This window comes from Cherax quadricarinatus, chromosome 71 (assembly GCF_038502225.1).
Source record: "Cherax quadricarinatus isolate ZL_2023a chromosome 71, ASM3850222v1, whole genome shotgun sequence".
Classification (NCBI taxonomy): Eukaryota; Metazoa; Arthropoda; class Malacostraca; order Decapoda; family Parastacidae; genus Cherax; species Cherax quadricarinatus.
This window is the reverse complement of record NC_091362.1, coordinates 10915797-10938524: the sequence shown is the minus strand read 5'-3', so window position 1 is coordinate 10938524 and position 22728 is coordinate 10915797. Positions and strand designations below refer to the sequence as shown.

General features: G+C 43.6%; 1 protein-coding gene across 2 annotated transcripts in view; it reads left to right on the top strand.

Annotated features, from left to right (window-relative positions):
* LOC128700291 (solute carrier organic anion transporter family member 74D) overlaps window positions 1-22728 on the top strand; it is an 876841-nt gene that overhangs the window by 465147 nt on the left and 388966 nt on the right. Inside the window, exon 1 of one of the 2 annotated variants that reach the window (XM_070100019.1) lies at window positions 7138-7277. The exons of the other annotated variant lie outside the window; for it this stretch is intronic. The gene's annotated coding sequence lies outside the window, so the exon portion shown is untranslated. Of the gene's footprint in view, window positions 1-7137; window positions 7278-22728 lie in introns of those variants that run through there. 2 annotated transcript variants of the gene reach the window in all.

Sequence of the window (22728 nt, the reverse complement as noted above, 5' to 3'; positions counted from 1 at the left end):
TATATTCACACCACACATTGCCCTCAGACATGACATCTCCACTGCCTCCAGCCTTCTCCTCGCTGCAACATTCATCACCCACGCTTCACACCCATATAAGAGTGTTGGTAAAACTATACTCTCATACATTCCCCTCTTTGCCTCCAAGGACAAAGTTCTTTGTCTCCACAGACTCCTAAGTGCACCACTCACCCTTTTCCCCTCATCAATTCTATGATTCACCTCATCCTTCATAGACCCATCCGCTGACACGTCCACTCCCAAATATCTGAATACATTCACCTCCTCCATACTCTCTCCCTCCAATCTGATATCCAATCTTTCATCACCTAATATTTTTGTTATCCTCATAACCTTACTCTTTCCTGTATTCACTTCTAATTTTCTTTTTTTGCACACCCTTCCAAATTCATCCACCAATCTCTGCAACTTCTCTTCAGAATCTCCCAAGAGCACAGTGTCATCAGCAAAGAGCAACTGTGACAACTCCCACTTTATGTGTGATTCTTTATCTTTTAACTCCACGCCTCTTGTCAAGACCCTCGCATTTACTTCTCTTACAACCCCATCTATAAATATATTAAACAACCACAGTGACATCACACATCCTTGTCTAAGGCCTACTTTTACTGGGAAATAATTTCCCTCTTTCCTATGTACTCTAACTTGAGCCTCACTATCCTCGTAAAAACTCTTCACTGCTTTCAGTAACCTACCTCCTACACCATACACCTGCAACATCTGCCACATTGCCCCCCTATCCACCCTGTCATACGCCTTTTCCAAATCCATAAATGCCACAAAGACCTCTTTAGCCTTATCTAAATACTGTTCACTTATATGTTTCACTGTAAACACCTGGTCCACACACCCCCTACCTTTCCTAAAGCCTCCTTGTTCATCTGCTATCCTATTCTCAGTCTTACTTTTAATTCTTTCAATAATAACTCTACCATACACTTTACCAGGTATACTCAACAGACTTATCCCCCTATAATTTTTGCACTCTCTTTTGTCCCCTTTGCCTTTATACAAAGGAACTATGCATGCTCTCTGCCAATCCCTAGGTACCTTACCCTCTTCCATACATTTATTAAATAATTGCACCAACCACTCCAAAACTATATCCCCACCTGCTTTTAACATTTCTATCTTTATCCCATCAATCCCGGCTACCTTACCCCCTTTCATTTTACCTACTGCCTCACGAACTTCCCCCACACTCACAACTGGCTCTTCCTCACTCCTACAAGATGTTATTCCTCCTTGCCCTATACACGAAATCACAGCTTCCCTATCTTCATCAACATTTAACAATTCCTCAAAATATTCCCTCCATCTTCCCAATACCTCTAACTCTCCATTTAATAACTCTCCTCTCCTATTTTTAACTGACAAATCCATTTGTTCTCTAGGCTTCCTTAACTTGTTAATCTCACTCCAAAGCTTTTTCTTATTTTCAACAAAATTTGTTGATAACATCTCACCCACTCTCTCATTTGCTCTCTTTTTACATTGCTTCACCACTCTCTTAACCTCTCTCTTTTTCTCCATATACTCTTCCCTCTTTGCATCACTTCTACTTTGTAAAAACTTCTCATATGCTAACTTTTTCTCCCTTACTACTCTCTTTACATCATCATTCCACCAATCGCTCCTCTTCCCTCCCGCACCCACTTTCCTGTAACCACAAACTTCTGCTGAACACTCTAACACTACATTTTTAAACCTACCCCATACCTCTTCGACCCCATTGCCTATGCTCTCATTAGCCCATCTATCCTCCAATAGCTGTTTATATCTTTCCCTAACTGCCTCCTCTTTTAGTTTATAAACCTTCACCTCTCTCTTCCCTGATGCTTCTATTCTCCTTGTATCCCATCTACCTTTTACTCTCAGTGTAGCTACAACTAGAAAGTGATCTGATATATCTGTGGCCCCTCTATAAACATGTACATCCTGAAGTCTACTCAACAGTCTTTTATCTACCAATACATAATCCAACAAACTACTGTCATTTCGCCCTACATCATATCTTGTATACTTATTTATCCTCTTTTTCTTAAAATATGTATTACCTATAACTAAACCCTTTCTATACAAAGTTCAATCAAAGGGCTCCCATTATCATTTACACCTGGCACCCCAAACTTACCTACCACACCCTCTCTAAAAGTTTCTCCTACTTTAGCATTCAGGTCCCCTACCACAATTACTCTCTCACTTGGTTCAAAGGCTCCTATACATTCACTTAACATCTCCCAAAATCTCTCTCTCTCTCCTCTGCATTCCTTTCTTCTCCAGGTGCATACAGGCTTATTATGACCCACTTCTCGCATCCAACCTTTACTCTCTAAAAGTTTCTCCTACTTTAGCATTCAGGTCCCCTACCACAATTACTCTCTCACTTGGTTCAAAGGCTCCTATACATTCACTTAACATCTCCCAAAATCTCTCTCTCTCCTCTGCATTCCTCTCTTCTCCAGGTGCATACACGCTTATTATGACCCACTTCTCGCATCCAACCTTTACTTTAATCCACATAATTCTTGCATTTACACATTCATATTCTCTTTTCTCCTTCCATAACTGATCATTCAACATTACTGCTACCCCTTCCTTTGCTCTAACTCTCTCTGATACTCCAGATTTAATCCCATTTATTTCCCCCCACCGAATCTCCCCTACCCCCTTCAGCTTTGTTTCACTTAGGGCCAGGACATCCAACTTCTTTTCATTCATAACATCAGCAATCATCTGTTTCTTGTCATCTGCACTACATCCACGCACATTCATATATATATATATATATATATATATATATATATATATATATATATATATATATATATATATATATATATATATATATATATATATATATATATCCAAAACAACCACTGTGAAAGAGTAATGAAATTCCAAGCGCTTTCGTGACTACTCACATTGTCAAGGAACTATGAAAGTAATACATCAAAGGAAGGCAATTAAAGGGCTAAGATCACACCTCACAGTCAAGTCCCACAACAAAGAAACATCTGACGCGCGACAATACCGGACTCATAAGAAAAGAGGAACACTGCAGTAGGTCCGCTGGTCCAACTAGACAGGTCCTCACCACATCCCACTAACAAAATATTCTACTCAAGAAATAAGGTTTATTATTTGTCCAATGTATTACTAAACTCTAACCAAATTTTATTAATTATAAATGAATCTAATTTATATAAACAAAAGGAAATATTCATATTATTGTCAAAACTGCTTTTTATGAAACAAGATTCAATTATATTCCTGTCGACCATGGACTTGCTTGATACAACTTTCTCAACTTTTTGAAAATCAATTGGATGGTTAAAATCTCTCACATGAATAAATAGAGCATTGGAATCTTGTCCAGTTCTAATGCTATATTTATGTTGTTTTAATCTTAGTTCGAGATTTTTACCAGTTTTACCGTAATAAACTTTATCGCAAATTTTACAAGGAATCTTATAGACACATCCATCAGCATTTTGGGGGGAATTCTTTGTCAAAAGTTTTTTTACTGTATCAAGATTTTTGAATACAACTTTAATATTAAAAGTCTTAAGAAGAGAAGGCATATCAACCAAGTTTTCATGGTAAGGGAGAATCAACATATTTTTAGTTGAATAAGGTTGGTTGTCCCTTTTTGGGTTGTATAAAGTATTTCTAGCAATTTTAAATGATTTATCAATTACATTTCTCGGGTATTTCAGATCAATGGCTATTTCATAAATTTTGAATATTTCTTCATCTATGAACTCTGGACTACAAATTCGTAAAGCTCTCAAAAACATTGATGAGAAAACAGACAGTTTAACTTGATCTTGTTGGGAAGAATAATAGTGGACATAGGAACAGTTATTTGTAGGTTTTCTGTAAATTTTAAATTTGAATTCATTATTACCCTTAATAATTAAAACATCTAGAAAAGGCAATGAGTTATTTTCTTCAAACTCAACAGTAAAGTTTATAGAATGGGCTAAGCTATTTTATTTTCCAAGGAAATGGTGTATATCTACATTTTTGGGCATAAGACACAAAATATCATCAACATATCTGAACCATTTAGCTCTATTAGGGAGGATTGTGTTAAGCAACCTTGTTTCAAAAAATTCCATGTATAGGTTACTAAGAACAGGTGAAAGAGGATTTCCCATTGCCATACCAAACTTCTGAGTGTAAAACTTATCATTAAATACAAATTTTGCATCAATGCAAAGTTTAGTAAGTTTAATGATAGTAGGAACTGGCAATGGTAAATCATAGTTAACGAGTTCTTCAGATAAACTTAATAAATCATCAACAGGAACTTTCGTAAACAAGGAAGTAACATCAAAACTAACCATGTTAAAATCATTTAAGTCAGTCAAGGAGCTTAATTTATCAACTAAATCTAAGTTGTTCTTAACATTAATGTTAGAAATTTTACCAACAATAGGGCTCAAAATGTCAACAAGCCATTTGAATAATTTATACGAAACTGATCCTAAGGAGCTAATAATTGGATTACCTGGTTTGTGTGTTTTTATTAGTCCATACATGTAAGGTGAAGATGGATTAGTGGAAGTAAAGTGTTTAATTCATCTTTGCCTTTTAGTAGAATTTTTATTTTATTGAAATTACTGTTAACGGTTTCTAAGATATTCTTTCTAAATTTAGAAACCGTTAACAGCAATTTCAATAAAACAATAAAAATTCTACTAAAAGGCAAAGATAAATTAATTAAACAATTTACTTCCACTAATCCTGACGTACACAGTGTATAAAGTCTTGAACGATTCCTTACTGAGGTATCGGAACGCTATTCTCAGGTTTGCCAGGCGCCCATATGCCGCAGCAGTTATCTGGTTAATGTGTGTGTGTGTGTGTGTGTGTGTGTGTGTGTGTGTGTGTGTGTGTGTGTGTGTGTGTGTGTGTGTGTGTGTATGTGTGCATGTGCGCGCAGAACAACCATTGTGAAAAAAACAGTGAAATTCCAAGCGCTTTCGTTACTTCTCACGTTATCATAATTCCTTGATAATGTGAGAAGTCACGAAAGCGCTTGGAATTTCACTCTTTTTTTCACAATGGTTGTTCTGCATATTGTGATATCACCTGTTTACTGTGATCTTGTTGCAGTGTTGTTGTTTATAATTACGTCAGTTGTTGTTGTTGTTCGTTGTCTTTATCATTTGTTTTGATTAGTGATGTTTATTGATTTTTTGTTTATTCTTCGTTGTTGTTGTTGTTGTTTGTTATGGTAGCTATGATGAGATGGTCTTTTATGCAAGCGGCACCACCTCCCCTTCCTCGCATCAAACCTCATCATCACCCTATACACTTCTCACAAAGCACCGTGTCGCCCCTACGGGTTTACCCCTTCCTTCTCCCCTCTCCCACCTTAGTATATAAATATAACGTTGCAGTTATCGTACCTCTCGGCGCCGGCATCGTCCTTTCCATTGTCAAGGTCAACACTGCAGCGCTGCCAGACGCTCCAACCCCTTCCTTTACTCTCTCAATTCACTTTTTTTTTCAATTCTCGTCAACGATCGTTTTATTTTGGCGATACAAGTGCAATTATGTTTACTTGTTGATGGATGTAATTGTTTGTTATTGAGGCGGTGAGGAATGTGGCGAGACGTTGTGGCTGGCGATAGTTGGCAACTGTGGCGATAGTATCAAGTGTGACTTCAGCTGTGGAATGTGGGGGTGGTGGGGGTAGAGGGGGTCGTGGGGGTCGTGGGGTGGAGGGGGTCGTGGGGGTGGAGGGGGTCGTGGGGGTGGAGGGGTCGTGGGGTGGAGGGGGTCGTGGCGGATACAGGGGTCGTGGGGGTGGTGTCATGAGGGTTGTGGGTGTCATGGGGATGGAGGGGGTCCCGGGGGTAAAGGGGTAGTGTGGGTGGAGGGGGTCGTGGGTAAGATAAGATAAGATAAGCTTTCGTTCGGAATTTTAACCCCGGAGGGTTAGCCACCCAGGATAACCCAAGAAAGTCAGTGCGTCATCGAGGACTGTCTTATTTCCATTGTGGTCCTCAATCTTGTCCCCCAGGATGCGACCCACACCAGTCAACTAACACCCAGGTACCTGTTTGCTGCTAGGTGAACAGGACAACAGGTGTAAGGAAACGTGTCGAAATGTTTCCACCCGCCGGGAATCGAACCCGGGCCCTCCGTGTGTGAAGCGGGAGCTTTAGCCACCAGGCCACTGGGGTGGATGGGGTCGTGAGGTAAAGGGGGTCGTGGGGCGGAGGGGATCGGGGGTGAAAGGGGTCGTAGGCCTGTTCATGGACCGGGCCGCGGGGGCGTTGATCCCCGGAATGTCCTCCAGGTAGGGGTGGAGGTCTTGAAGTATGGCTACTAGCAGGAGGGCGGGCATGTACTTGTGTAGGGGGCGTGGCTGCTAACAGAGGGCGTGGCTACTAACGGCGTGGCTACTAACAGAGGGTGTGGCTACTAAGAGGGGCGTGATTACTTGAAAGGGGCGTGGCTAATATGAGGGGCGTGGTTCCTTTTGGGGTGTGTGGCTACTAAGGGGGCGTGGCCTAGAGAGAAGTGGTTCCTTTAGGGGGTGTGGCTACTAAGAGGAGTTTGGTAACTTACAGGGGGCGTGGCTAAGAGGGACGTGGTAACTTACAGGGGGCGCGGCTACTAAGGGGCGTGGTTAAATAAAATAGGTCGTAATTGAATACAATGAGAGAGAGAGAGAGAAAGACAGAGAGAGCGTGGGAGTGTGAGAGTTTGAAAGGGGGGGGGGGAGAATGGGCTGTTCACCGCTAGGGTATTGGTGGTGGTGGTGGTGGTAGTAATGGTGGTGCGTCAGTAGTCTGGTTGTGACTGGTGACAGAGCAAGCCAGCGTGGTGGTGGTGCTGTTGTTGTGGTAGTGATAGTAGTTGTGGTGGTGGTGGTGGTGGTGGTGGTGGTGGTGGTCGTCCCTCACCCTGAACCTTCACCTTACATGTCGTGTACTAATATATTTTGCCACCCTACAATAACGATGTATCATACAACGCTGCGCTATACACACGTCAATCTTCTATACAACACTACGGTGATGCACAAATATTTACCTATATACGCTGGTAGATCTAGTATATAACGGTACGCTGGTATACGCGCTATGCGGGTATATCTGCCTTACTCCCTCCGGCAGTATCTGCGCTCATCTTCACTCGGTGCTGACTTGAACGTTATATTCAGGACGCGGGAGACAGCGTTCTCTGTACTCAGCGCTATTGTTAATACCTCTTATGTACTCTCATAATGCCAGGTAAGATATGTACTCGTACAGGTGTTAGTTACGGTTTGTGTGTGTGTGTGTACTCACCTAGTTGTACTCACGTAGGTGAGGTTGCAGGGGTCGAGTCCAAGCTCCTGGCCCAGCCTCTTCACTGGTGTGTGTGTGTGTGTGTGTGTGTGTGTGTACACTCACCTAATTGTGGTTGCAGGGGGTCGAGTCATAGCTCCTGGCCCCGCCTCTTCACTGGTCACTCGTATGTGTGTACGCTGTGCATAGTAATTCTGTTTGGTGTGTATACGCACCTCAGTGTATCTCATGGTATATATATACCGAGAAGTGTATATCAGTGTATATACACCACGAGGTGTATATCTTCCAGGTTATATACACCACGAGGTGTATATCTTCCAGGTTATATACACCACGAGGTGTATATCTTCCAGGTTATATACACCACGAGGTGTATATCTTCCAGGTTATATACACCACGAGGTGTATATCTTCCAGGTTATATACACCACGAGGTGTATATCTTCCAGGTTATATACACCACGAGGTGTATATCTTCCAGGTTATATACACCACGAGGTGTATATCTTCCAGGTTATATACACCACGAGGTGTATATCTTCCAGGTTATATACACCACGAGGTGTATATCTTCCAGGTTATATACACCACGAGGTGTATATCTTCCAGGTTATATACACCACGAGGTGTATATCTTCCAGGTTATATACACCACGAGGTGTATATCTTCCAGGTTATATACACCACGAGGTGTATATCTTCCAGGTTATATACACCACGAGGTGTATATCTTCCAGGTTATATACACCACGAGGTGTATATCTTCCAGGTTATATACACCACGAGGTGTATATCTTCTAGATTATATACACCACGAAGTTTTTATCTTCCAGGTTATATACACCACGAAGTGTATATCTCACTGTATATATACATTGAGACTTGCATCAGTCACTATCCTGGGCTCAAAGTAAGCAAGTGAAAGTCAGCCTTAATGACTAATCAGCGTGAAGTCGGTAGACTGTAAAGCCTAATATAACTGTGATAAATGGTTTTGAAACCGACAAGTTGAAGGATTGAGACACTTATGCAATATATGGGAATCTTTATTGAAGAAACGTTTCGCCACACAGTGGCTTCATCAGTCCAGTACAAAGCAGGAAGGTATAAGGAGAGGAGGAGTTTGAGGTAATCAGTCTCTCAGCCTGAAACTGATTACCTCAAACTCCTCCTCTCCTTACACCTTCCTGCTCTGTACTGGACTGATGAAGCCACTGTATGGCGAAACGTTTCTTCAATAAAGATTCCCATATATTGCATAAATGTCTCATTTCTTCATAACTATCTTTGAAAGCCTTAATGCGTAGAGCGGCGAGAAAGAGAGAGTGAGAGGAGGGAGGATAGGAGAGAGAGGGAGGGTAGAAGAGTGAATTAGGGGTGTAGCTGGTCGCTGGGTACACAGCCGGGTTCCTAGCTCCTGACTCTCGTGGTGATAATTAATAATAATACTAATAATTATTTCTACAAGTACATACATGTACAAGGTATACAGGCCTAGCTGACATCAGTGACGCGCTCATAAAGTCACTTAAAAATAACTCGGGGAATCTGTCTCACGTCCCACCATTATTGTACAAGCGAGCGGCCCATGTCCTTTCGCATGCTATTACATTACTTTTTAACAAGTCACTAGAAACTAGCACTTTCCCGACACTACTCAAGACAGCAAAGGTTACACCAATACATAAAGGTGGTGACCCTACAGATGTAAACAACTATAGGCCAATATCAAACTTACCATTGCTATCCAAAATCTTCGAGAAACTCGTGCACAGGAGACTATATTCATTTATAACGTCACAGAACATACTCAACCCCTGCCAGTTTGGATTCAGGAAAAATAAAAGCACTAATGATGCAATTATAAAAATGCTAGATCTGCTTTACACAGCATTGGAAAATAAGGAATATCCGCTAGGAATTTTTATTGACCTAAGAAAAGCGTTTGACACAGACCACGGCATCCTACTCCACAAACTTGACCACTATGGTATAAGAGGCCATGCGGTTACATATTTTAAATCCTACCTTTCTAATAGGTATCAGTATGTCACCATTAAAGAGACAGCCTCATCAATACGGCCACTTGATACTGGAGTTCCGCAGGAAGTGTCCTTGGACCCCTGCTCTTCCTCATTTACATCAATGATCTTCCAAACATATCCCAACACCTGAAACTCATTCATTTTGCTGACGACACGACTTATGTCATTTCCCACCCTAATCTTGCCACCCTCAACACCATTGTTAACGAGGAGCTGCTCAAAATATCGACTTGGACGACAGCCAATAAACTTAACACTGGCAAAACCTACTATATTATGTTTGGTAGCAGAGCAGGTGTTGCGCAACTTAACATTAAGATCGACAACACTCTAATTGCCAGACATAATGAGGGCAAATTCCTTGGCCTATACCTCGACAACAACCTAAATTTCAGCACCCATATCCAACACATAACAAAAAAAGTATCCAAAACGGTGGGGATCCTCTCCAAGATACAATACTACGTGCCGCAAACTGCCCTTCTCACACTATACCATTCACTTATATATCCAAACCTCACCTATGCTATCTGTGCTTGGGGTTCAACTACAGCAACACACCTAAAGCCAATAATAACCCAACAAAAAGCCGCAGTAAGAATAATCACTAAATCCCATCCCTGGCAACACCCCTTCCCCCCCCCCCCCCACTCTTCATAGATCTAAACTTACTCCCTGTTCAGAACATCCACACTTACTGCTGTGCAATCTATATCTACAGGACCTTAAATTCCAATATTAACCTTGACCTAAAACGCTTTCTTGATAGTTGTGACAGGATCCACAGGCATAACACCAGACACAAACATCTCTATGACATTCCCCGTGTTCGACTAAACCTTTACAAAAATTAAATGTATTTCAAAGGACCTAAAATCTGGAACACCCTACCTGAAAACTCTAGAACTGCAGACATATTCATCACTTTCAAAACTACAGTTAGAAAACATCTTATCTCACTGATACACCCCGACAACTAACTACATGATAATCACCTGGTGGTTCACAATTACACTCACCCACTGACTATAAACCCAGAAATACTGATCTTAATCTTAAAATAATAAATCCTAACTAGTCATAAGTTTGCCTATGATACTCCAATATAGACACTTTGTATTGTGCCAAAACAAAAGCATTCACATTGCTAAACTCACAAATTATGAAGAAGTCACTTAGCCTTAATACCATAATCTGTAAGGATTTAATGTTAAGAATTAATCTAAGTCTGCCCGAAATGCCTGGCCATGCTAGGTGTCCTAGTGGCCCCCTCTGTAATTAGTATTTTATAACATGTAAACCACACAATACCCAAAACCTGTAAAACCCACATTGTAACCATTATAGAGAATAAACTTGAATTGATTATAGAAAGCCGTTTGTTATGCAGAGCATTTCAGGCAAATTAGGTCAGTTTTGTCCCAGGATGCGATTCTCACCAGTGGACTAACACCCAGGTACCTACTTTACTGATGAGTGAACAGGGACAGCAGGTGTCTTAAAGCAATACATCCTAATGTTTTCACCCGCACCGAGGATCGAACCGCGGACCTCAGTGTTGGGTATTGCCGAGTGGGAGTATATGATGGTGTGGTGTGTTGTTTTGTGGTGTGTGGTGATGTCATGTAGTGGTAGTGCTTGGGGTCGAGTCACAGCTCCTGGCCCAGCCTCTTCACTGGTCGCTACTAGGTCCACTTTCCCTGCTCCATGAGCTTTATCATATCTCTTCTTAAAGCTATGTATGATTCCTGCCTCCACTACATCACTCCCCAGATTGTTCTACTTCCTGATAACTCTGAATACTTCCTAACATCCCTGTGTGTGTATGCGTGTGTGTGGAGGATGGGGGGGGGGTGATGGATGTGGTATGTAGTGATGGTGTGTGGTGGTGGGTGCGTAGTGATGTGGTGGGTATGTAGTGATGGTGTGTGGTGATGTGTAGTAATAGTGATGATGTGTGGTGGGTGTGTGGTGATGTGTAGTAATAGTGATGATGTGTGGTGGGTGTGTAGTGATGGTGATAGTATGTGCGATGGTGTGTGGTGGTGTGGAGTGATGTACTCCTGCATATTCATATGCTGCACGATCGTCCACAAGATGGATATGAGGTGCACAATAATATAAATCTAATATTGGTAAGAAGGCTTTCCTCATCTCTTATGTTTTCCAGCGCATTTATGTCCATTCTATAACATGGAGACCAGAACTGAGCAGCAAAATCGTAACCAGGCATAACTAAAGGAACATAAAGTTGAGGTATGACCTGAGATCTTCTTGATATGAAGCCAAGAATTCCATTAGCGAACATTATGCACTGTTTAAAATTTTAACTCTCAATTGCTAACCAGAATTCGTAAATCTTTTTTTTTTTCATTCAGTTTGAGAGCTGCTTTATTTTCCCAAGAAAATGACCTTACATTTGTTCATACTAAACTGGATCTGCCATTTCTCTGACCACATCAGCTTATCCAGATCTTCCTGTAGCATTCTGTTGTCCACACCAGAATTTGACGATCTCTTTTTAGTGTCATCGGCAGTCTTAATTATGTCTCCATTTATTCCCCCATCTATGTAGTTTGTGTATATTGAACAATGGCCTCAGTACCGACCCTTGTGGAACACCACTGGTAACGGCTCCCCACTCGGATTTCTTCCCATTTATGCAAACTCTGTTGCTTGTCGGTCAACCATGCCTCGATCCAGGATAGCATTTCTCCACTTATTCCGTGTGTTGCTACTTTCTTCAGCTGTCTCCTGTGTGGAACTCTGTCAACCTTATTAAAATCCATATACAGTCTCATATACTTTCCTTGGACGACCGTTTCAAATACGTTAGGAAAAAAAAGTTAGAAAATTTGTAAGGCTTGAACATCCTTATGTAAAATCGTGCTGAAACTCGTTGATCAAATTTGTTGAAGAGAGCAGCTAATAGCTTAGTAAGTTCCTCTTTACATTCTTTAATAACCCTTGAAAGTAGTTCGTCAGGAAATGGTGATTTGTTTGGTTTTAATCTGTGTTTTTGTGTGAGGATCACGTAGCTAGTGACTTTCATCTTGCATGCTTTATTTTCGTCCTGACCTCTATCAAAAAATTATTTCTTGGATTTCATTTGTGTCTTGTGTAAAAACAGAAAGGAAATAAGTGTTAAAAACGGTACACATTCTTTGTCACTAACTGTGAGCTAACCTGAGCCACACGTGGGTGGACCTATATTTTCCTTGATCTTGTTCTTGTATACCTCAAAGAAAACTTGTGTGTAATCAAGTCCTGGATCCACTGAAACTTTATCTTTATCTCCTATTTGTGAGAGAATTGTGATTTAGTAGTGATGAAACACACGATGTAGAACAGGTTTACATTACAATAGTTTACGCTTTTGTGTAGAATTTTTTTGGAGGACATGATGAAGGTCTACCAAGAGTTAAACATTGTCGTTATAAAAAGCTTGTTTTGCAGATTCTTTGCTTCATTATTGTTGACAGAACGTTTAGATTGTCATTTAGTTATCATTTCGCCTAACTCAAGGAGACCTCGGCCTCAGCCAGTCAAAACTTACCCAGCGTTAATGTTATCTTTTAAAACGTACAGTAGCGCACGCGCTAACACCAGAGTTCGTCTTGAGAGGAAGCAGACATAAAAGCACTACGTCTCTTCACAACCACCTCCAGTTCCGTGGATCCCAGGCAGCACCGACCTTGACATTTAGCATAGAGGAGCCCCGTTAGCAGCAAGTCTACTTGATTGAACTTTGTTTCTTGGTTGGAACAAGCCGAAGAGACCTTCACGACAGACCTTTCATGGAGTTTACAGCAGTTGCTTAGAGATGACCTTTGCTAGAGGCTGCTAGGTGGGTGTGAGCTAGGTATGAACACTGGTGTAAGTAATAATAGATAGAGGCAGCTGCGCACATGTTGCTATAAGGAAAAAGTTCTGACGCTCACTCCAACACATCTTGAGCAGGCAAAAAACATAGGTAAATAAAATAAATCGTGAGAGAGAGAAAGAGAGGAAAAAAAAACATTTACTCAAGCGCTCGCTCGCACGCACGCACGCACGCACGCACGCACGCGTACACGCACTCACGTATACATATAGGTACATATACATGTACGTATGCACACACACACACACACACACACACACACACACACACAATAGTGACCAGTGAAGAGGCGGGGCCAGGAGCTATGAATCAACCCCTGCAACCACAACTAGGTGAGTACAATGTGACATGTACCTAAGTGTACTGAGCGACACATACAAGCATGCGTCCTCACGTCTGCTCTTGTTCACCCAGCAACAGTAGATAACCCGGGTGTTAGTTGACTGTTGTGGGTCACACTAGGGCAAAATATTTCAGTGGAATACATAATTACAAAGGCCGACCCTGAGGAGCAAAGCTCTAGACTAGAAGCTCCAGAAGGTAACTCGCGGAAGATATCTCATAAAACGCCATCACCAAGGTAGTAGCTAGATGGTAATAATTTTTATTATATTATTTATAGTATTATTTAATTTATAATAATAAATAATATAATATTCACTATTTTCGTCAGGATGTCATTAAGTTGTAACTTGAAGTCACTGTGATGTTCACAGTTTGATCAGTAAGTCTTAGCAAGGCGTTACAAGGGATTCCCAGCTAACTTTTCAAACAAGAGAAATAAAACCACTGGTGACATTACTGAAATCACTTGAACTCTGTCGCTTAGGGTACTGTCCAGTGTTGACGGCGCCATTCAGGGCAGGAGAGATATTAGAGCTGGAACAGATACGGAGCCAGTAAAACATTTGAGTTACTGGGAACGCCACAGAGTCCAAAATATTTACTCGCTGGCACGGAGGAGAGAGAAATACATGATAATATTTGCTTGGAAAGTACTTAAGTCTGGTTCCAAATCTGCTTACTACCAAGACTACATACCGGAGTGAGAGATATGGGAGAAATTGTAGAATAAATCTAGTAAAAAGTATGAGCGCCGTGGGCACAGTAAGGAAACACTGTATCAACATCAGTGGTCCCAAACTATTTAATATTTTAACAGATATCACTAACACTTATTGTAACAACCAGGCTGTGATGGATATGTGAGCCAGCGGGCCGTCAGCAGCAACAACCTGGTTGACCAGACAAGCACCAGACGAGCCTGGCCCAGGGCCGGCCTCCGGGAGTAGGAAATTCTCGAAATCCGTCAAAAGTATTTAAAAGGTGAATGACCCACTTGTGTTATCATGCAGCGGTGAATGACCCAAACGGGTTTATCGCTTTACATGACTACATTAATAACACTGAGCACGATGATGACCCAAAGATTATCTAGATTAAACTGCAGTCTGGGGAGGGATGTTGGGGAGTGCCCTAGGTGGTGGTAGGGGAGTGCCCTAGGTGGTGGTAGGGGAGTGCCCTAGGTGGTGGTAGGGGAGTGCCCTAGGTGGTGGTAGGGGAGTGCCCTAGGTGGTGGTAGGGGAGTGCCCTAGGTGGTGGTAGGGGAGGGCCCTAGGTGGTGGTAGGGGAGTGCCCTTGGTGGTGGTAGGGGAGTGCCCTAGGTGGTGGTAGGGGAGTGCCCTAGGTGGTGGTAGGGGAGTGCCCTAGGTGGTGGTAGGGGAGTGCCCTAGGTGGTGGTAGGGGAGTGCCCTAGGTGGTGGTAGGGGAGTGCCCTAGGTGGTGGTAGGGGAGTGCCCTAGGTGGTGGTAGGGGAGTGCCCTAGGTGGTGGTAGGGGAGTGCCCTAGGTGGTGGTAGGGGAGTGCCCTAGGTGGTGGTAGGGGAGTGCCCTAGGTGGTGGTAGGGGAGTGCCCTAGGTGGTGGTAGGGGAGGGCCCTAGGTGGTGGTAGGGGAGGGCCCTAGGTGGTGGTAGGGGAGTGCCCTAGGTGGTGGTAGGGGAGTGCCCTAGGTGGTGGTAGGGGAGTGCCCTAGGTGGTGGTAGGGGAGTGCCCTAGGTGGTGGTAGGGGAGTGCCCTAGGTGGTGGTAGGGGAGTGCCCTAGGTGGTGGTAGGGGAGTGCCCTAGGTGGTGGTAGGGGAGTGCCCTAGGTGGTGGTAGGGGAGTGCCCTAGGTGGTGGTAGGGGAGTGCCCTAGGTGGTGGTAGGGGAGTGCCCTAGGTGGTAGGGGAGTGCCCTAGGTGGTAGGGGAGTGCCCTAGGTGGTAGGGGAGTGCCCTAGGTGGTAGGGGAGTGCCCTAGGTGGTAGGGGAGTGCCCTAGGTGGTGGTAGGGGAGTGCCCTAGGTGGTGGTAGAGGAGTGCCCTAGGTGGTGGTAGGGGAGTGCCCTAGGTGGTGGTAGGGGAGTGCCCTAGGTGGTGGTAGGGGAGTGCCCTAGGTGGTGGTAGGGGAGTGCCCTAGGTGGTGGTAGGGGAGTGCCCTAGGTGGTGGTAGGGGAGTGCCCTTGGTGGTGGTAGGGGAGTGCCCTAGGTGGTGGTAGGGGAGGGCCCTAGGTGGTGGTAGGGGAGGGCCCTAGGTGGTGGTATGGGAGTGCCCTAGGTGGTGGTAGGGGAGTGCCCTAGGTGGTGGTAGGGGAGTGCCCTAGGTGGTGGTAGGGGAGTGCCCTAGGTGGTGGTAGGGGAGTGCCCTTGGTGGTGGTAGGGGAGGGCCCTAGGTGGTGGTAGGGGAGTGCCCTAGGTGGTGGTAGGGGAGTGCCCTTGGTGGTGGTAGGGGAGGGCCCTAGGTGGTGGTAGGGGAGGGCCCTAGGTGGTGGTAGGGGAGTGCCCTAGGTGGTGGTAGGGGAGTGCCCTAGGTGGTGGTAGGGGAGTGCCCTAGGTGGTGGTAGGGGAGTGCCCTAGGTGGTGGTAGGGGAGTGCCCTAGGTGGTGGTAGGGGAGTGCCCTAGGTGGTGGTAGGGGAGTGCCCTAGGTGGTGGTAGGGGAGGGCCCTAGGTGGTGGTAGGGGAGGGCCCTAGGTGGTGGTAGGGGAGGGCCCTAGGTGGTGGTAGGGGAGTGCCCTAGGCGGCTGCAGGAGAGTACCCTGGGTGATGGTAGGAGAGTTCCCTAGATGGTGGTAGGGGAGTGCCCTAAGTGGTGGGGAAGTGTCATTGGGAGATGGGGGGACAGTGTCCTGGAGTGATAGTAGGAGAGTGCCCTAGGTGGTGGTAGGGGAGTGCCCTAGGTGATGGTAGGGGAGTGCCCTACGCGGTGGTGGTGGTAGGGGAGTGCCCTAGGTGGTGGTAGGGGAGTGCCCTACGTGGTGGTGGTGGTGGTAGGGGAGTGCCCTAGGTGGCGGTAGGGGAGTGCCCTTGGTGGCGGTAGGGGAGTTCCCTAGATTGTGGTAGGGGAGTTCCCTAAGTGGTGGGGAAGTGTCCTTGGGAGATGGGGGAACAGTGTCCTGGAGTATTGTACTTGCTTCAGTCTTGAATTCCTCATTTTTTATCCATAGCCTAGTAAGTGAAATTTGTTCTCACTGAAGATCATATTGTTGTCGTCGGCCCTCTGGAAGACTTGGTTTATATCAGCTTGAAGGTTTGCTGGGTCCTCAATGGATGACTCTCTCTCATACAAATTTTAGTATTGTCTCTGAAGGATAATACAGCGTTATGATTTATGTCTCATTGTCGGATATGGGAATAAGAAAGAGGAGTGGGGCGAGTACTGTATCTTGAGGAGAAACAGCTTCACTCTGGCAGCCTCGTGATTTCGCTCTGTTTACTATTACTCTCTGGGTCCTATTTGTTAAGAGATTAAATATCCATCTGCCCACTTTCCTAGTTATTCCCTTTGCATACATTTTGTGTGCTATTACACCATGGTCGCACTTGTCAAAGGATTTTTGCGTAGTCAGTGTACACTACATCTGCATTCTGCTTGTCTTCAGGTGCATCCAAGGCGATGTCGTAATGGTGCAGCAGTTGTGATAGGCAGGAGGGATATACTTTAAACCCATGCTGCCCTGGGTTGTGCAATAATCGTTGCGGTTACATGTGATTGCCAACCTCGCCTCTTAAGACCCTTTCCTAGATTTTTGTAATGTGGGTTGTTAGCGCTGTTAATCAATAGTTTTTTCAATTGCTTTACTGCCACCTTTGTAAAGTGGAGCTATCTCGGTGGTTTTTAATGACTGTGGGATGACATCTGTGTCAAGGCGCCTGCGCCATTGAATATTCAGAGCACAGGATAGTTGTTACTGCAATTCTTGACAAATACGGAGTTCTACGAGTCTGAAGGTGGGCAGAGGGAATGGCAATGCTGTCAGTGGTGTCTTCGAACCCAAGTGGAGTTCAAAATTATGGAGATTTGGATCATTAATCTTTAGACTGAATACTGGCTCACTGAACACAGTCGCATTGTAACCAGTATTGTAGTCATTTCTTTGTTGCTAGTGTATGCCCCAGAGTATAGTGGAGGAATTCCCTGGGGAGGCTGGGATGAATATCATGGTAAGATGATACTGTGGAGGTAAACTCCGCATATAAATTATATAAATTTAAATATTAAAGATGAGAAAATCCCCTGGGGCCGGGGACACATCACACAGACTAACTGGAGGTTAAGTCGAAGCTCTAGAGATAAAAATTTAGTTCCTTATATCTGCACCCACATAGGGTCCAGGAGGCCAAGAACCAGTATTATTGTGAATGAGCTTTAATGAAATTTAGTCGAAAAACATACTGCCATCATCAAAATATTGTTAGGACAGGTCGGGGCTTTTTCTCTATGAAATGAGAAGTGGTGAACTCTTAAATATTCTCAGCTTTAATATATAAAGAATGATTAGTTAAATAATGGAGTTATCTTTATGAATAAGATATAAATAACAAATATGGGTAAAATGAATTATCATTGGTAACCTGCACAATTATTATAATTCCTGATTACGTTACACAAAATTAACTCCATTTTCTCCTTCGAAAAGAATAAACCAATTCCTTTACTCACATTGTTGTGATGGCTTTGTACTCTTTCACAGCAGTGTTACCCACTGCTGTGACCCTCACTACAGTAGATCAGTCTTCTGTAGACCATTACGTGTCCCGTAGCTCGGTTGGTAGCGCACTCAGCTCACACATTGAGGTCCATGGTTCGATCCCCTGTACGATTGGAAACATTAGGACGTGTTTCCTTAAGACACCTGCTGTCCATGTTCACCCAGCAGTAAATATTTACCTGGGTGTTAGCCGAGTGGTTTGGGTTGTATCATGGGAACAAAAGCTAAATTGCCCGAAATGCTCTGCATAACAAGGGGCTTTCTATATAGCATGACATTGATGTCAGCTATGATTTGTGTAAGTTGTATTATGTAATTATAGAAATAAAGATTATTATTATTATTATGTCTGCCATAGTTCAACATATGACCTTATACAGGAAATACGATGCCTGACTCAGCCTGACAGCTTTCCTCTCAGATTGCGCGAAATACTCTGTATGACCATGGCTTTCTGCATGCATTCAAGTGTCGCCCATTTCTGTATAAAAAATGTATTATGTGGAATTTGAATATAAGATTAGCCTCTTTTTTTTTTTTCTTTCATCTGTCTCCTGTGTATAATTTGTCTTGTCCTCGCTCTGGGACGGAGATATCCTCATAAAAATCCATTTCTTCTGTGTAGTGGACAGGTTATTGTGAGAAAAAGCAGTTCTCAAGTGATGGTAATTCCTGCTCCTGCTGCTGATGAACCGTTGATGGGAATCTTGACAATATCCTCATTGTGCTACTGAAGTCTCCCAGCTCAGGTTGGCACTACTGAAGTCTCCCAGCTCAGGTTGGCACTACTGAAGTCTCCCAGCTCAGGTTGGCACTACTGAAGTCTCCCAGCTCAGGTTGGCACTACTGAAGTCTCCCAGCTCAGGTTGGCACTACTGAAGTCTCCCAGCTCAGGTTGGCACTACTGAAGTCTCCCAGCTCAGGTTGGCACTACTGAAGTCTCCCAGCTCAGGTTGGCACTACTGAAGTCTCCCAGCTCAGGTTGGCACTACTGAAGTCTCCCAGCTCAGGTTGGCACTACTGAAGTCTCCCAGCTCAGGTTGGCACTACTGAAGTCTCCCAGCTCAGGTTGGCACTACTGAAGTCTCCCAGCTCAGGTTGGCACTACTGAAGTCTCCCAGCTCAGGTTGGCACTACTGAAGTCTCCCAGCTCAGGTTGGCACTACTGAAGTCTCCCAGCTCAGGTTGGCACTACTGAAGTCTCCCAGCTCAGGTTGGCACTACTGAAGTCTCCCAGCTCAGGTTGGCACTACTGAAGTCTCCCAGCTCAGGTTGGCACTACTGAAGTCTCCCAGCTCAGGTTGGCACTATTGAAGTCTCCCAGCTCAGGTTGGCACTACTGATCTTGATCTAGGGAGTATGATCTGTGCTCCAGTTCCCTGAATTGAGAGCGAATATCTTCTAACCCCCTGCAACAGTCTCTGTATAATCCCTTCGGGTTTACCGCTCCCCCATGATTATACTAATAATGCATCTCGAATCCTGCGAACATGGTAATTTTACACAAACACACAAACACACACACACACACACACACACACACACACACACACACACACACACACACACACACACACACACACACACACACACTCGTCAGTCAACACCAGGAGAGTGAGGGTGTTTGAACAATTACCAAGTGGAAGGCAGCACTGCCAGAGATGCCATCATATATACACTACTGTTTGTTAAAAAAAATATATATTCCACTATTATTCGGTCACACACACACACCAGAAATCATCATGTGGTGCGGGTGAGCGTGGACAGACGTCAGAGAGGAGCCACTAGACAGGGGTGAGAGCAAGTTCTTATGCACTGGCGGAGTGGTCGAGAGTCAGCAAGCAACAGCAGCAGCAGCAGCAGCAGCAGCAGCGTGTTACAAGCGTCATCAGCCAGGTAAACTAACACACTCACCTTAGTGTACTCGATGATGACGATGATGATGTGCAAGCTCTCAGTAGGCAACACGCGTCCACCCACACCCCATCCCTTGCCTGATCCTTCAGCTGTGTGTACATGCGTGAATAAACACAAGCGCGCACGCACACACACACACACACACACACACACACACACACACACACACACACACACACACACACACACACACACACACACACACACACACACACGTCGGTGATTGCATACACATAAAGTAAAGCCAGAAGTGGAAAAATAAGCCTTTTTTTTTTTTTTTTTTTTTTTTTTTTTTTTTTTTTGCAAAGTAAAAAAGACAAGAGACGTCCAGTAATTCTTCATTTTCAGAAAATTTTATATTGCGAGGAACTCATTAAATATGACAAAGAAAAACAGGAAAAAATGAGAGAGATTAAAGAAAGGAATGGAGCTAGGAAGAGAAAACTGGGAAATAGAATGTAATCCATTTTGCCACGAGGAAAAGTCTCCAGTGTGATGATGGTACAACAGTAAAAGGTCTATACTGGGGAGTCTTGGTGGTCAACCTGGAATATACGAGTACCCCTGCCTCCTCCTACCCGCCCCCCCGCCCCCTTCCCTACCCCCCTAACCCAGTAATTTGCATTGCACTCTAACCCTCCTCACAGAAACAATCAAGTGTGATTCATAAAAAACAAAGTTAATAGAAGCAGTAATAAAAAACTATGAAGGTACATGTGAGACAAGTTACCAAGGAGAGGCAGGAACCGGCAACACTACGTCACATATTTACTCTAAACTAAAATATTGGCCAAATTGACTATGGAATACCATTACTCAGTGCTAAGATTTGATTATTTACGAGAAAAATGGGACTAGTGAGAGAAATGGAAGAAAGAAAGAGAAAATCGGACTTGAGAAGAGATTATGAAAATATAAAAAAAATTCCTGAGAATTTCACTGGGAAAGGAAACGAAGGTAAGATATCCCAGGAGATAATGGAAATACTAGACATAATGTGTAGAAATTTAAGGGAAAAAATTATACCAAAGAAGAGGAAAAGGTAAACAAAATACAGTGGACCCCCGGTTAATGATATTTTTTCACTCCAGAAGTATGTTCAGGTGCCAGTACTGACCGAATTTGTTCCCATAAGGAATATTGTGAAGTAGATTAGTCCATTTCAGACCCCCAAACATACACGTACAAACGCACTTACATAAATACACTTACATAATTGGTCGCATTGGGAGGTGATCGTTATGCGGGGGTCCACTGTACAGAGAAGCCATGGTTCAACCAGGTCTGTAGACACACTGTTTTTGATTATAATGATAATGTGGAGAGAGACAACACAAAAAAAAAGAATGTACAAGAAATATAGGAGGAAACAAAGAAGAAAGCAGAAGTTAAGAGAGAGTTTGGAAGTGATATACCAGAGAAAGAAAAATAGCAAAACCATAATTGCTTCACATGAGGAAAATGACTCTAAGAGACCAAGTGATAAGACCAGACGACAGAGACTTGTATGAAGAACTAAACAGAAAATTTTGGGAGGTATTCACGGAGGACTAAGAAATGCCTTGTAACATAGGAACGTCGATAGATAAACCAAGACTAGAAGAAACAGGCGCAACCAAGGATACAGTGAAGATACAAAACTAACTGGACTTAGCAAAGGCAATGCAATCTGACAACATAATCCCTTGGGTACTAAGGGAAGGATCAGTACCACAGTGCGAGCCTCGAGCGAAATTATTAGGGATGAGACAACCACCAGAAAGCGTGAAGCTAGCAAATATAATCACAACATTTAGGAAGGATGACAGGAGACACTACACTACAGGCCAGTAACACTAACCTGCATCTTTTCCAAAGTAATGGAAAAGTGTTAGGAGTAGGATCCTGGAGCCCCTAGAGGAGAGTTTCATTAGTGGAAATCAACGTGGATTCAGAGACTCGCCACTAACCTGGTGAGCTCTATGCTTTATCTCAGTAACTGAAACAAAGCAAGAAAGCCAAAGATGAGCAGACTCATCTTTCTAGACTGTAAGAAAGCATGTGACCCAGTTCTCAACCAAAGACTAATCTACAAGCTAGAATGGCAAGAAGGGGTAAAATAGGTTATACAAAGAATCAACGAATATCTGAAAATCAGAAAACAAACTATATCAGGAGAGAACAGTGATAAAATCAACAGACTGAAGATGTGATCAGACAGGTGGCTTCTCGAGTTCAATCAAACAAATGCAAGGTCATGTGAATTGGAGGTGAGGGCAGACTGGACACAGATCACAGTATAGGCGGAGAGAAACTGCGAATATCAGCACGTGAAGAAGATCTGCGAGTGAATATCACACCAAGAATGTTGCCAGGAATACATAAAATTATAATGTTAACAGTATATGCAAAATCAGCGAACTTTAAACAGCATTCTGGAGCTCGATTCTTGATTATTATTAGTATTATAATTATGGGGGAGCGCTAAACCCCCACTGCTCATGTTGGGGATGGAAGGTATTCAGGCTCAATTTAGGAAA